Below are 15,915 nucleotides of genomic sequence, written 5' to 3'. Positions count from 1 at the left end.
AAACCTGGGTTCCTTGCAAATACTGTGAGTCTATTAGTAGTGCCAGATGGGCATGGTTTGCACTTTTGGTGCTATTCCATTGGTTTACTGTGCTCAATGAAGTGTAACAAATACAGAACCTGTCTTTTGCTCCCCCACCCCCAAGAGTGTTTCTCTAACGGAACGATGACTGCGCTGGCGGTCAAGGTGTAGTCTGCTCCCAGTCTGAACCCCGGTCAGCTGACCCTGAGCGACCCCGCCTGTGGTCCCACCTACAGCGACGATCGCTTCGCCTACTTCCACTTCACTGTCAACTCCTGTGGCACCACCAGGAAGGTAAAATGACTATTACCCTGAGGTGATGGGTACTGTGTATTTATGGACGTTTGCTTCTGCGGGCTGTAATAAGTCAATTCCCCTCTACTACATAGTTTATCAACAATGTCATGCTGTATGAGAATGAAATCTCCTTGCCAGATGAACTTGAGGTGAAGCTGAATGGCACGACGTCTTCAGAGGAGGAATATCAGTAAGTGCATCACAATTGTAGCTGTTAGATTTTATAGTTTTTTTCTTCACCAATTGCTCAACTTTGTATACAGGGAAAATGTACAGCCTCTACTACCAGTGTGTCCACTCCACTGCTTGAAGTTGCCTACATCCCTCTTTTTAGGTTAAAGGTTTCCTGCTACTATGTGGTCAACTTCACTCGCACATTGGCCTTCCTCACCAGGCCGCGTGACAACGAGCATTTTGCCGAGATTGGGACCGGTCGACTAATGGTCAGAATGAGACTCGCTCAGGGTAAGCGTGCACTAATTCAGAATTTCAACTTTGCCTCTAAATTCTCATCACTCCTGATGATCTGGAAATGGAATATAGAATCTTGGAAGGTGTCCTTTACGAAGCCATTCCCAAAAATGTAAGCCTTATGATATATTACTCTTGCGTTCTGAGATCTACAGGTGTGGCTATGGAGTAACGGTGAGGAGCTGATTTGGGAATTTGTCAGAAGCCTCTGGTGGGGGGGGGTTCATCAGGGCACAACAGTATATGATAAACGTGTGTTTCTTTATGGACAAGTTGAGATGGTACCTCGCTGTTTTGTGCCCACCGGTTGTCTCGTTCTGTGTTCCAGACGCCTCGTATAACACGTTCCACCAGGAGGAGGACTATCCAGTGGTGAGGTACCTGAGACAGCCTCTGCACTTTGAGGTGGAGCTGACCAGGTCCTCTGACCCCAAGGTAGCGCTGGTGCTTGACCATTGCTGGGCCACCCCCAATGAGGACCGTGACTCCCGACCCCTGTGGAATCTCATCATTAATGGGTAATTGTTGTTTTTGGGCCTAAACAAGTGTTATTCCACAGGTGTGGTTCCTGAGTATTTAGCAACCTATCATGCTTGGCAGGCCATTAACTTTGGCTACCGTGGCTATGCCCCCATCCATAGGTAATGAGTGTCACAATGGTTTGAGCTTAAAAATGATGTGAGCAGTATGCGGTGTGTCACCAGATCTCCATCCAAATGAACACTTATGGGAGATTCTGGCGCGTAGCATCACACATAGCATCTCGGGTACTCCGAGTTCCCAGGTGTCTTAAACACCATACGTCAGTTGAGTCTGACAGACGCTTACGTGATAACCCGACTGCATTGTATGGCTTTAGCTCATATTCGGTACCACCTTCAAAAGTGTTTTACACACGTGTCCATTACAATCTAGGCAAGAATCAGAATGCATGAATAAAACTAAGTACATTATACTTACATTAGAAACGTTACACAGAAAATAAGGCTCTTTGATAGGAATGCACGCATGTCCAGTTATTTGTAAGGAAGGCAATGTGGCCACCAGGCAATAAATGTGCCGGGGGAAAGTTTGTGCAAGGCCTGTTCTGACTAGATGTGCAAATGTCTGTATGCTTGAAGGAAAGTTTGTCCGGCTCATTCAAATTCTCAAAAAGAAATTGTCTGCAACAGTGAAATGGGCTTCTTTTGTGAATTAATGAGGTAAACTTAGAAGTTGAAACATCCTGTAGAAAATTAGCAGGTTGTGTTTGCTTGGTTTGAGGTCAGCGCTGGTTAACTGTCCACATTTTGGAACGGTGAGTGCTTTCTGACATCCCGCTCATAAAATAAACTACCGCTGGGGCGACTGTTGAAGATATTTGTAAGTTGTGTGTGGAAAGGTTAAGACACTATGTTGGCGTTACCTACACCTTTTTACTCAATGTTATCCTTTTAGTTTGCTACAGTTCAGTGTTGTGCCGAACTGCTGGTCAGTCGAATGGAAATCGAGAGCGGCTGGCAAGCTTGGCTTGCCTTTCCGGTTGGTTTCATACAACTGCTTTTAACACTGACTGAATACTTGTTGAATTCAGGCACAAGTGACCTCTTGTGTTTAAAACAGTTATGCGCTTAACATAATGGATGGTTCACACGCCTGTGCAGCATGGAAGTTGATGTTTGAAACTGAATAGGATCAGTTGACAGGATCCCTAGAAGTTGATGCCACTTTAAATGGAATTGACTGTCCTTAAGGAATGCGCTAATTGGGAGTTGCTAAACATGCACAAATACCACGGTCAAGTGTAGCAGCATCATGCTAGCCTTATTTAGCTAGCTAATGTTCATATTTTAAAAAAAATTACGACACAGAGCTGGGTTTGTCATAAGCATTGATTTGGGTGAGCACTTTGCCACAGATGGACACCGCTGGCCTAAGTTTTAACTTTGCCATCTTCTCAAGAATTGAAGTTGGGTAACTATTGAAAGATTACTTATTTTTCCTACATTGTAATGGACACTGCAACCTTTGGTAGATGGGCTACAATGACTTTGCCTGTGATTATGCACGCTGCAAATGACACTTTATTTTGCGGGTGTCTTTTCAGTATCTGGATACATGTTACACCAAGCAGTGGAGTGAAGCAACTTTATTGGTCAAAACCATTTATTTGGGGGATCGGGTTTGCCAAATGCTATCAAATCACGCAATTTAAAAATTTGGCACCCCCTATTTTAATTTGCTCCGGTGGCCATGTGGACACAAGGCTCATCTGTCACGGGTGTAACTTTGCAGCGGTTTATTAAATCAAATGTCATCCTGGTGGGGGTGGTAGCAGTTTGAAAAAACAGGCTGATAATGTTTTGTAGATCATAGGAAAAGACACCACATTCACATGGCTGTGCATGAAATGGGCAGTTCAGATTTGTCACTTCAGCTGCAACTATATCATACATGGCTTAAATCGTTGAGTAAAATCCTGAGAAAGCTCTGGCCGTCGTCTGTCAGCTCAAGTGGATTTGTACTGGTGTGGGCGTTTGTCTCAATGTAACGTCTTCAGATTTCACAAATCCCTTTTTGCTAATATCTGTCAGTTAAACAGTAAATGATAAACCTCCCAAAGATGCAAATGACAAAAGTAGGCCTTAACTGTCAATGCGTAGGTTACTTTGTATAGTAGAGCTGCTCCCTTCACAGAAGTCCTCCACGTGTGAATCTGATGCCATGGGTGTAGAATATATTTTGTGTGACCAATTTTTCCGACAGTGGAAGAATTGCTCTGGCGCATTGCATGAAATTCTTAATTAAAATGAAGTACTTATTTTGAAAATATGATACCAACTGTCTATTCGGCAACTTTGGTTAAACCACGGTCAATTGATCAATATTCAAGTCGCCTGTAGTCTGACCATTCTGGATCATTTAGAATTTTAAGAACCATTTAGAGGGACGTCTCACCACATGAGAATGCGATCATGTCAATGTAATTGAATATACATGTTGGACATACGACGTAGACATTTGACATCTGTCATTTAACTAGCTATTAAAGCCTTTGCAGTAGACAAAGTAATATTGTTGATGAGAAATGCTGTGGCATTGCTAGTATGACCCTCCCTTGACAAATTAAATGCATTTTTTTTTCAAATAGGCAGCCCAATTTCTGTTTTTTTAAATAAATAAAAAATGTACTAAATCAAATTTTTCCTGGTCTGATGGGCCAAAAGATCAGAAAATAAAACCAACAAACTACTGTTGTGACCTTGAATTATCTGAGGACTGTGTACTTGTTACCCGACTCTAAATGAATCGTGTTAGGATTTGGGGTGCAGAGTTAAACTCTAGACGGTAGAAATCTATTACATTGCTAAAGTCAACTTATTAACCATTACATCGTATCCTCCTCGCAGCTGCAAGAACCCCAGCCTTATGATTCAGTACTATACAAATTGGTTTAATTTAATTACTAGCTAAACACACAGGTCCCTAGCGGACTGACACAATATGACGGCTTGTTACGATGTCTCCCCCACCCATGGTTCCATAAGGGACACTTATCGTTGTTACATTTTTGCATTAATGTATTTATGTGGGATGCCGCCGTGGTTGGGTCTTCTCTCTGATTGGCTCCCTGAGGTCACAATGTCAATAGTTGTCCGTGGCTCCAATGACTAGTCTTGAACGGAATTTCAGGATGGATTTTCCTTTCACTCATTCTGGAAGATGGGCTAATCAACCCTGTCGCTGATTCCTCAGTGGGTGATGAGAGTAGGATGGTTTGGATATAGTAGCAGAATGGTCCCACTGAAGTTAGCTTTTCTAGGTACTTGGCTCAAACAGCTAATCGGCTGTACCAGTGACTGTCTGCCTGAGGGGTGTTTATTCTCCCTCGTGTTCAGGTTTCTGATGACTTTGGTCATGAGCTGCAGCTCGCCATCCTTAGGAAGGTGCGTTTAGGAAAGTTCCAACCATTTTAAACGTGTAGCTAGTGACTCACGGTTTTCTGGTCTAATGTTAATTTCAGTTACCAATCCTTTTATGCACTCTGGCTGCCGGGGACAGTTCTGTCAGTCTGGCCTGCTCTCTGATGTCACTTGTGGCATGGCTACTTACTATGCACATTTTCTAGGAGTTTCTCTAATATGTTCAAAAGTGAATACTGGAACAATATTTCTAACATAAGACTGGTCAGAGATAGAAAAAGAATGTCATGTTGATTTTAAAGGAAATACTGGAACTAGAAAAGTGCTCACACTACAGGTAGGAAGTCTCGAGCCTTTACATTGTATATGAAATATGTTGGGGTTTTTTCAAGACCGAGGGGTAAGAGTTTTGGTGGAAAGAGCTGGGTAAAAAATACATTAGTTCATACTGGAGGGTGAGAAGGAACCCACTTCTCCTGTCATTTACAACACGGTGTGAATTGATCTGATCCTCACAGGACAGTCATGACACCACCATAAGACTTCGTACACAAGGCGGTTGGGGTTTACAGTGTTCTTGTTCTTAACTTAGTCCCTCTCTCTACACTGGCAGTTGTGAGAACCCGGAGGATCCGTACCGTGTAGTCTTCCACCCGGTGGTAGCTGACGCCAGGGTCCACTTCCCCCCTCACGTCAAACGCTTTGAGGTCTATATGTTTTCCTTCGTCGAGAATGCGGTTGAGCCTAGTGGCCAGGTAACAAAGTTCACCCAACAATCTTTATTGGTTAATTTTGTGAGTGGCAATCATCCCTTTTTTTAAATTTCTGACACCATCAAATCTTTGATTCCTAGGTCTTTGTCCATTGTGATGTGGTCATCTGGGACGCAGTAGTCCCTCTGGCGGCCCCTGTAGTGGACAATGTGTGAATCAGGACAACTTGAAAAGAGGTAGGTCTTGTTTTATGCTTTTCAGACCCTGTCAGACCATAACTGAACTAATAGGTTCTCTCTCTCTCAACAGGTCAACGACATGTCAAAGACCTCTTTGAGGAGCCTCATTTCTATGTTTCTTCTGGATACATTCTTTGGGTGTAATGTCTTGTTCTAACATGTTATATATAACAATTACGTTTGTTTTACTTGCGTGGCAACAATCCTAACCGTTGGAGCTACCTTAATTGTATCAGATTTGCGTATAACACCAAGGCGCATGTACTTTAGTGGATGTAGTAGGCTTGTCATCTGACGTGTATCAATCAACCCTTTTGTAAGCATGGAACTCAACCATCCACACCAATTTCCAATCTAGGATGAACAATGGGTGTCAAAACAAAAGCTTTTTAATGTCCAGTAGGAAGAACTGACTCAATGTTATAGCAGATGGTGGTTTGTGAGGCCAGCAGGGCTGTGGTTGGCTGCAGGCCCCAGGGAGCGCAGCAGTGTTGGGAATTTTCAACTTATACTACAACTTTACTTGATACCTCTCACTAGCTTGGTTTCCATCCAAATATGGACCTTTCTTTAATGATATGCATGTATATCTGAAATGGGGAGAGCTTGACTTTCTCACTACTTGTTTTTTGTAAGAAGTGTTGACAAGCTGAATGTACCGAGCTGTCTGTTTAAAACTACTAGCGCACAGCTCGTACACCCATAAATACCCCACAAGACATGCCACCAGAGGTCTCTTCACAATCGCCAAGTCCGGACAACGGAAGGTACAGAGCCATGAATACGTTGCAATCTATTCCGCATCAGGATCAGATTTAAAGAAACACCTTACGGAACAGCGGGGACTGAAGAGATGCAGCAGTTCCTCCTTAAAGTTGCGAGCTTGCACCGCGGGATGGCTTCATTGCTCCAGACCACAAGGGGGAGTTGGCGCACTGGAGGATGAATTAGTTGGGTAAAATAGATAAATAGGATGTTTAATTTACATAATATGCTTATGTGAGTTGTCATTAGAATGTGTCCCTTGAGACTATACTGTTGGCAGTGGCACGTTTCCCTTCTCAGCTAGTGCTCAGTCATTTGGGGCCCAGAGAGGGGAGACGTCAGAATGGAACATTGTCTTCATATGTGAAGGGATGGCGTGATTAAGGGGGAACCAATTATCTCTTGGCTCAACAATGTCTGTGCGCAAGTCACTACCCTCAGTGAGCTTGTCCAGGAGTGGGGAGAAGAGGTTTACTTGAGATGGGATCAAATTTATTTATATAGCTCTTCTTACATTAGCTGATATCTTAGTGCTGTACAGAAACCCAGCCTAAAACCCCAAAAGGCAAGCAATGCGTGTGTAGAAGCACGGTGGCAAGGAAAAACTCCCTAGAAAGGCCAATCCCTAGAGGAACCAGGCTGAGGGGTGGCCAGTCCTCTTCTGGCTGTGCTGGGTGGATTATAACAGAACATGGCCAAGATGTTCATAAATGATCAGCATGGTCAAATAATCAGTTATCGAGGGTGCAGCAAGTCATCACCTCAAGAGTAAATGTCAGTTGGCTTTTCATAGCCGATCATTAAGATTATCTCCTCCGCTCCTGTAGTCTCTGAGTTGAAAACGGCAGGTCTGGGACAGGTAGCACGTCCATTGAACAGGTCAGTGTTCCATAGCCGCAGGCAGAACAGTTGAAACTGGAGCAGCAGCACGGCCAGGTGGACTGGGGACAGCAAGGAGTCATCATGCAACATGGTCCTAGGGCTCAGGTCCTCCGAGAGAGAAAGAGAATTAGAGAGAGCATACTTAAATTCACACAGGACACCGGCTAAGACAGAAGTACTCCAGATATAACAAACTGACCCTAGCCCCCCGACACAAACTACTGCAGCATAAATACTGGAGGCTGAGACAGGAGGGGTCAGGAGACACTGTGGCCCCATCCGATGATACCCCCGGACAGGGCCAAACAGGAAGGATATAACCCCACCCACTTTGCCAAAGCGCAGCCCCCACAACACTAGAGGAATATCTTCAACCACCAACTTACCATCCTGAGACAAGGCCGAGTATAGCCCACAAAGATCTCCGCCACGGCACAACCCAAGGTGGGGGGGGCGCCAACCCAGACAGGAAGATCACCTCAGTGACTCCTAGGGACGGCATGAAAGAGCACCAGTAAGCCAGTGACTCAGCCCCTGTAATAGGGTTAGAGGCAGAGAATCCCAGTGGAGAGAGGGGAACCGGCCAGGCAGAGACGGTAAGGGCGGTTCGTTGCTCCAGAGCCTTTCCGTTCACCTTAACACTCCTGGGCCAGACTACACTCAATCATATGACCCACTGAAGAGATGACTCCTCAGTAAAGACTTAAAAGTTGAGACCGAGTCTGCGTCTCTCATATGGGTAGGCAGACCATTCCATAAAAATTTGAGCTCTATAGGAGAAAGCCCTGCCTCCAGCTGTTTGCTTAGAAATTCTAGGGACAATAAGGAGGCCTGCGTCTTGTGACCGTAGCGTATGTGTAGGTATGTACGGCAGGACCAAATCGGAAAGAGGGGTAGGAGCAAGCCCATGTAATGTTTTATAGGTTAGCAGTAAAACCTTGAAATTAGCCCTTGCCTTAACAGGAAGCCAGTGTAGGGAGCCTAGCACTGGAGTAATATGATAACAATTTTGGGTTCAAGTCAGGATTCTAGCAGCCGTATTTAGTACTAACTGAAGTTCATTTTGTGCTTTATCCAGGTAGCCGGAAAGTAGAGCATTGCAGTAGTCTAACCTAGAAGTAACAAAAGCATGGATTACTTTTTCTGCATCATTTTTGGACAGAAAGTTTCTGATTTTTGCAATGTTACGTAGATGGAAATAAGCTGTCCTTGAAACAGTCTTGATATGTTCGTCAAAAGAGAGATCAGGGTCCAGAGTAACGCCTAGGTCCTTCACAGTTTTATTTGAGACGACTTTACAACCATCAAGATTAATTGTCAGATTCAACAGAAGATCTCTTTGTTTCTTGGGACCTAGAACAAGCATCTCTGTTTTGTCTGAGTTTAAAAGTAGAAAGTTTGCAGCCATCCACTTCCTTATGTCTGAAACATAGGCTTCTAGTGAGGGCAATTTTGGGGCTTCACCATGTTTCATTGAAATGTACAGCTGTGTGTCATCCTCATAGCAGTGAAAGTTAACATTATGCTTTCGAATGACATCCCCAAGAGGTAAAATATATAGTGAAAACAATAGTGGTCCCAAAACGGAACATTGAGGAACACCGAAATGTACAGGTGATTTGTCAGAGGACAAACCATTCACAGAGACAAACTGATATCTTTCCGACAGATAAGATCTAAACCAGGCCAGAACTTGTCCGTGTAGACCAATTTGGATTTCCAATCTCTCCAAAAGAACGTGGTGATCGATGGTATCAAAGGCAACACTAAGGTCTAGGAGCACGAGGACAGATGCAGAGCCTCGGTCTGCACCATTTAAAGGTCATTTACCACCTTCACAAGTGCAGTCTCAGTGCTATGATGGGGTCTAAAACCAGACTAAAGCATTTTGTATACATTGTTTGTCTTGTCAACAGCTTTCTAAAATTGAGAGGAATGGAAGATTCGATATAGGCCGATTAGTTATTTATATTTTCTGGGTCAAAGTTTGGCTTTTTCAAGAGAGGCTTTATTACTGCCACTTTTAGTGAGTTTGGTACGCATCCGGTGGATAGAGAGCCGTTTATTATGTTCAACATAGGAGGGCCGAGCACAGGAAGCAGCTCTTTCAGTAGTTTAGTTGGAATAAGGTCCAGTAGGCAGCTTGAAGGTTTAGAGGCCATGATTATTTTCATCATTGTGTCAAGAGATATAGTACTTGTAACGGCATTCCTCTCTCTCTTCATACGAAGAGGAGGAATAGTGATCGAACCAAGGCGCAGCAGGTTGTGAATACATAATGATTTATTAAATAAACAAAATAGACAAAGACGAAAACGAACTATACTGGATATAACTAACAAAATAACAAAACGATGTAGACAGACCTGAACAAACGAACTTACATATACACGAAGCACGCTGACACAGGAACAGACTACATAAATGCACGAAACAAACCGAAACAATCCCGTATGGTGTAACAATGACACAGAAACAGGAGACAATCACCCACAAACAAACAGTGAGAACACCCTACCTAAATATGACTCTTAATTAGAGGAGAACGCAAAACACCTGCCTCTAAGAGCCATACCAGGCAACCAAAACCAACATAGAAACAGATAACATAGACTGCCCACCCAAAACACATGCCCTGACCTAAACACATACAAAAACAACATAAAACAGGTCAGGACCGTTACAGAACCCCCCCCCTCAAGGTGCGAACGCCGGGCGCACCAGCACAAAGTCCAGGGGAGGGTCTGGGTGGGCAGTTGACCACGGTGGTGGCTCCGGCTCTGGACGCTGTCCCCACACCACCATAGTCACTCCCCGTTTCTGTCTTCCCCTCCCAATGACCACCCTAAAACTCACATCCCCTAAATAAACGGCCAGCACCGGGACAAGGGGCAGCACCGGGACAAGGGGCAGCACCGGGACAAGGGGCAGCACCGGGACAAGGGGCAGCACCGGGACAAGGGGCAGCACCGGGACAAGGGGCAACACCGGGACAAGGGGCAGGTCCCGGCTGATATACTCTGGCAGATCCTGGCTGAGGGACTCTGGCAGGTCTATGCAGGCTGACGGCTCTCGACGCTCATGGCGGGCTGACGGCTCTCGACGCTCATGGCGGGCTGACGGCTCTCGACGCTCATGGCGGGCTGACGGCTCTCGACGCTCATGGCTCTCTGACGGCTCTGGCTGCTCATGTCTGGTTGGCGGCTCTGGCAGATCCTGTCTGGTTGGCGGCTCTGGCAGATCCTGTCTGGTTGGCGGCTCTGGCAGATCCTGTCTGGTTGGCGGCTCTGGCAGATCCTGTCTGGTTGGCGGCTCTGGCAGATCCTGTCTGGCTGGCGGCTCTGGCAGATCCTGTCTGGCTGGCGGCTCTGGCAGATCCTGTCTGGCGGACGGCTCTGGCGGCTCCTGTCTGGCGGACGGCTCTGGCGGCTCATGGCAGACGGGCGGCTTTGCAGGCTCATGGCAGACGGGCGGCTTTGCAGGCTCATGGCAGACGGGCGGCTTTGCAGGCTCATGGCAGACGGATGGCTCAGACGGCGCTGGGGAGACGGATGGCTCAGACGGCGCTGGGGAGACGGATGGCTCAGACGGCGCTGGGGAGACGGATGGCTCAGATGGCGCTGGGGAGACGGATGGCTCTGGCCGGATACGGCGCACTGTAGACCTGGTGCGTGGTGCCGGAACTGGAGGCACCGTGCTAAGGATAAGCACCTTCCTACTAGTGCGGGGAGCAGGGACAGGGCACACTGTATTCTCAAAGCCCACTCTATACCTGATGCGAGGTACCGGCACTGGTGACACCGGGCTGAGGACAAGCACATCAGGATTAGTAGGGGGAGAAGACACAGTGTGTTCAGGGCTCTGGAGACGCACAGGAGGCTTTGTGCGTGGTGCCGGAACTGGAGGCACCGAACTGGATACACGCACTACAGAGAGAGTGCGTGGAGGAGGAACTGGGCTCAGGAGACGCACTGGTAGCCTAGTGCGTAGTGTAGGCACTGTAAGTACTAGGCTGGGGCGGGGAGGTGGTGCCGGAAATACCGGACCGTGGAGGCGTACTGGCACTCTTGAGCATTGAGCCTGCCCAACCTTACCTGGTTGAAAGCTCCCGGTCGCCCGACCAGTGCGGGGAGGTGGAATAACCCGCACCGGCCTATGTAGGCGAACCGGGGAAACCATGCGTAAGGCCGGTGCCATGTATGCCGGCCCGAGGAGACGCACTGGAGACCAGACGCGTTGAGCCGGCCTCATGACACCTGGCTCAATACCCAATCTAGCCCTACCAGTGCGGGGAGGTGGAATAACCCGCACTGGGCTATGCACTCGTACAGGAGACACCGTGCGCTCTACTGCGTAACACGGCGCCTGCCCGTACTCCCGCTCTCCACGGTAAGCCTGGGAAGTGGGCGCAGGTCTCCTACCTGCCCTAGGCCCACTACCTCCTAGCCCCCCCCCCAAGAAATTTTTGGGAATTACTTACGGGCTTTTTGGGCTTCCGTGCCAGACGCGTTCCCTCATAGCTCCGGTTCCTCTCTCCGGTAGCCTCTGCTCTCCTGCTGTTCCCATGGGAGGCGATCCCTACCAGCCAGGATCTCCTCCCATGTGTAGCAACCCTTTCCGTCCAATATCGTCCCATGTCCATTGCTCCTTCTTTTCCTGTCCCTTACTCCATTTACTCCGCTGCTTGGCTCTGGAATGGTGGGTGATTCTGTAACGGCATTCCTCTCTCTCTTCATACGAAGAGGAGGAATAGTGATCGAACCAAGGCGCAGCAGGTTGTGAATACATAATGATTTATTAAATAAACAAAATAGACAAAGACGAAAACGAACTATACTGGATATAACTAACAAAATAACAAAACGATGTAGACAGACCTGAACAAACGAACTTACATATACACGAAGCACGCTGACACAGGAACAGACTACATAAATGCACGAAACAAACCGAAACAATCCCGTATGGTGTAACAATGACACAGAAACAGGAGACAATCACCCACAAACAAACAGTGAGAACACCCTACCTAAATATGACTCTTAATTAGAGGAGAACGCAAAACACCTGCCTCTAATTAAGAGCCATACCAGGCAACCAAAACCAACATAGAAACAGATAACATAGACTGCCCACCCAAAACACATGCCCTGACCTAAACACATACAAAAACAACATAAAACAGGTCAGGACCGTTACAGTACTAAAACACTTAAGTGTCTCTCTTGATCCTAAGTCCTGGCAGAGTTGTGCAGACTCAGGACAGCTGAGCTTTGGAGGAATACGCAGATTTAAAGAGGAGTCCGTAATTTGCTTTCTAATGATCATGATCTTTTCTTCAAAGAAGTTCATGAATTTATTACTGCTGAAGTGAAAGCCATCCTCACTTGGGGAATGCTGCTTTTTAGTTAGCTTTGCGACAGGATCAAAAATAAATTTCGTCTTGTTCTTATTTTCCTCAATTAAGTTGGAAAAATAGAATGATCGAGCAGCAGTGAGGGCTCTTCGATACTGCACGGTACTGTCTTTCCAAGCTAGTCGGAAGACTTCCAGTTTGGTGTGGCGCCAGTTCCGTTCCAATTTTGTGGAAGCTTGCTTCAGAGCTCGTGTATTTTCTGTATACCAGGGAGCTAGTTTCTTATGACAAACGTTTTTAGGGTTGCGACTGCATCTAGGGTATTGCGCAAGGTTAAATTGAGTGCCTCAGTTAGGTGGTTAATTGATTTTTGCCCTCTGACGTCCTTGGGTAGGCAGAGGGAGTCTGGAAGGGCATCAAGGAATCTTTGTGTTGTCTGAGAATTTATAGTACAACTTTTGATGCTCCTTAGTATATTGAGCCTTGTATGATGTAAGCCTTGTAAGCCTTATATTATGCCTTGGATGAGGTAATGTTTTGGTACTATGAAGTACCAGGAACGAGATTAGAACCTCGTTTTAGAGACCAAACTGAGCGATAATTTATAGCAAATGCAATCTGGCTAAGGGATACTCCTTTCTCAAGTAAAAGGCCCTTTGTGAAGTTTTCCTAAGATCTGTGGTTCGTCATGTAAGTTGAGAGGGGTATATCTTTGCTATAAAAGATCTCAGTTGCCAATATGTTGGAACTCTCAACAATAGATAGATAGTGAATAGTTGAATAGATAGTGAATTGTTGAAAGTCACAGGGCTTTGGTAAAGCTCATATTATTAAAGATGAAGTTTAAGTATAACTCTGACTGGTGTGTGGTTTGTAACTCTCCTCATTTGGTAATACAGGAAATTGCCACGACAGCACTCATAATGCATTTGGGTCCCAAGGCTTTGTGATGACGAATTTTGACGCGAGCCACCGTTGCCTTGTGGCGCTCAACGAAGATGGCTGACGTCTTAACGAGTCAAGCAAATTTACAATTTGAGAGGAATGTGTTAATGTAGAGACAAACGCATTGACTGCACAATTGTGTAAGCTTGCCTTGCAATTCAGCTGAAGTAACATAGCTAGCTAACTATTTACTTGCTTATTGTGTCGGGTTAAAAATAACTATGTAGCCGATCTGGGTATGGACCCTAAAACGTAAAGTTCTGAACTAATATTCATACCAATCAATGAACCTCAAGTCTGAATGGCATTAATGAAGCCTAGAGTAGAATATAACTTTAATGTGCCAAGGATGCAAGTCCTATATACACATGTACTGTAGTCTGTACATTGAATATATTCACCGGTCATGTACTCTTCCTTGGCAAATATAGGTGCGGTTCAGGTATGACTGTATTTTTCAGTCATATCAAACACCATTATTTAAATGATGCGGTGTCTGCATGTATTACAATTATACACCAACAGTGTTTACTGCTCCTGGGATATCAATGATTACACATTGTAACTATACAATAGACTAAACATGATTGATCTGTAATTCATATATATACAGAGAGAAAAAAACCTATGCACATTTAACTCCATTAATCTGAGGACGGACACAGGATAGTATTTCAACCAGTGGAGAATGTGAAACGCTTTATTGAAAGAAGTGCATTTTAATTGTAATATTATAAATACAAGTTCAATCTTGGGCGGGTAGGTGGACTAGTAACCGGAAGGTTGCAAGATCGAATCCCCGAGCCGACAAGGTCTGTCCTTCTGTCCCTGAACAAGGCAGTTCTTAGGCCGTCATTCTTATCTGACTTGCCTAGTTAAAAAAAAAATGGTAGGCAAATCTGTACTTCAATGCACATATGGTGGGTAGAGAGGTAAGAACAGCGGCAGATAGCATATGATTCATGAATGACAGTGCTACCCTAATATTCTCTCAGTTCATCACAATTGCGCTGTCGGGACTGGATTACTCTCACATCAAAACATACCTGCAGACCAGAGAGCATGATTAAGCCTTGTTTTTTTAATGTCTAACACGGTCAGTCATCTTAAATCAGGAGGTGAAATGCAAAACTGACCTTGGATCATTAGAGGGATGACGTGAGTGGCTACAGAGTACTTTAAGCTGAAAAACAGACCCATGAGGACAAACAATAGAAGATAATGCCAAAAGGTGTCTCACCACTTGGTTATTGAAAGGCTAACCCATGACTTAGCAGCAACAGATAGTCCAGTGAAAATGGCTGTAAATCTGAAAATTAGCAACTGACATCGTAAGTTTTTTTTAAAAATTCATGCATGTGAGACAGATTCCATGTACAACAAGACAGGCAGAGATGGAGAAAAATAACACTGAACAGTTTAATTACCTCTGGTTAGGGACACTTTGCCAGCAATAAAGCTTCCACGGCCTGGTCCTCACACAGTGAACATCTGGCAATATCTACATTTTCGACCCCCTTGGTCAGCTCGCTCTCTGAAAGTAAAGAAAACAATAACTGAGAAATTACCGTTCAATCTAAAGCAGCACATGTCATTGTTTGAGGATACGTCAATACAGCCCAGTGCTGCTTACCTGAGATGCCATCTTCGTAGGTGTCCGCTTTGACTTCCTTTTCTGTCGGGGAAAAAATTGCTGTCAGAACAATTATTTTGACAAAAAGTAACAAATGCACCTCCATAGCATATAACAATTTGCCTGTAAATAACCACACCTTCATACAAGCGTGCTACTATTTTTTGAAATAACAAAAAAATATCAATTGTTGTTGGAAGATATGGATATGGTGAATTATTTGTCAACCATAAAACACCTAATGTGGTACACACAATGAATAATATAAAAATAACTGATTATCTTAAAATGGAAAAATTGTCACATATATGGTTCTTTGTCTGTAGGATTCATTTACTTACTGTACAGACAAGTATATTTTATACATATATATTTTTTTTTAACTAATTTTTTTAATGTATTCCATAGACAGAACGAAAAATATTTAGATGCATTTTGAATTTCTAATTGTCAATATTTTATTTTCTGTGTCACGTGTTCATGCCCATTTATGTACATCCTGTGTATGTTACCCTTCCAATGAGCTTATCGTATAAACTACAACGCGAAAACTACGGTTTACCTCACTTTGAATCATGTTAGCACAGGTAACGGCCGTTTACAGTCTTTCTTTAGTTTTTCATTCGTACTCTTCCCAATTCACTTAAACTATATTTATTTATTTCCCATGGGCTTCACCAGAGTACCCCCT

General features: G+C 44.8%; 1 pseudogene; it reads left to right on the top strand.

Annotated features, from left to right (window-relative positions):
- The first annotated feature begins 158 nt into the window (after positions 1-158).
- Positions 159-5,640, top strand: LOC129850768 (zona pellucida sperm-binding protein 2-like; annotated as a pseudogene).
- The last annotated feature ends 10,275 nt before the right edge of the window (positions 5,641-15,915 follow it).

Source organism: Salvelinus fontinalis, unplaced genomic scaffold (assembly GCF_029448725.1).
Source record: "Salvelinus fontinalis isolate EN_2023a unplaced genomic scaffold, ASM2944872v1 scaffold_2300, whole genome shotgun sequence".
Lineage (NCBI taxonomy): Eukaryota > Metazoa > Chordata > Actinopteri > Salmoniformes > Salmonidae > Salvelinus > Salvelinus fontinalis.
Note: the sequence above shows the minus strand (reverse complement) of the source record. Positions and strands in the feature narration are given on the sequence as shown.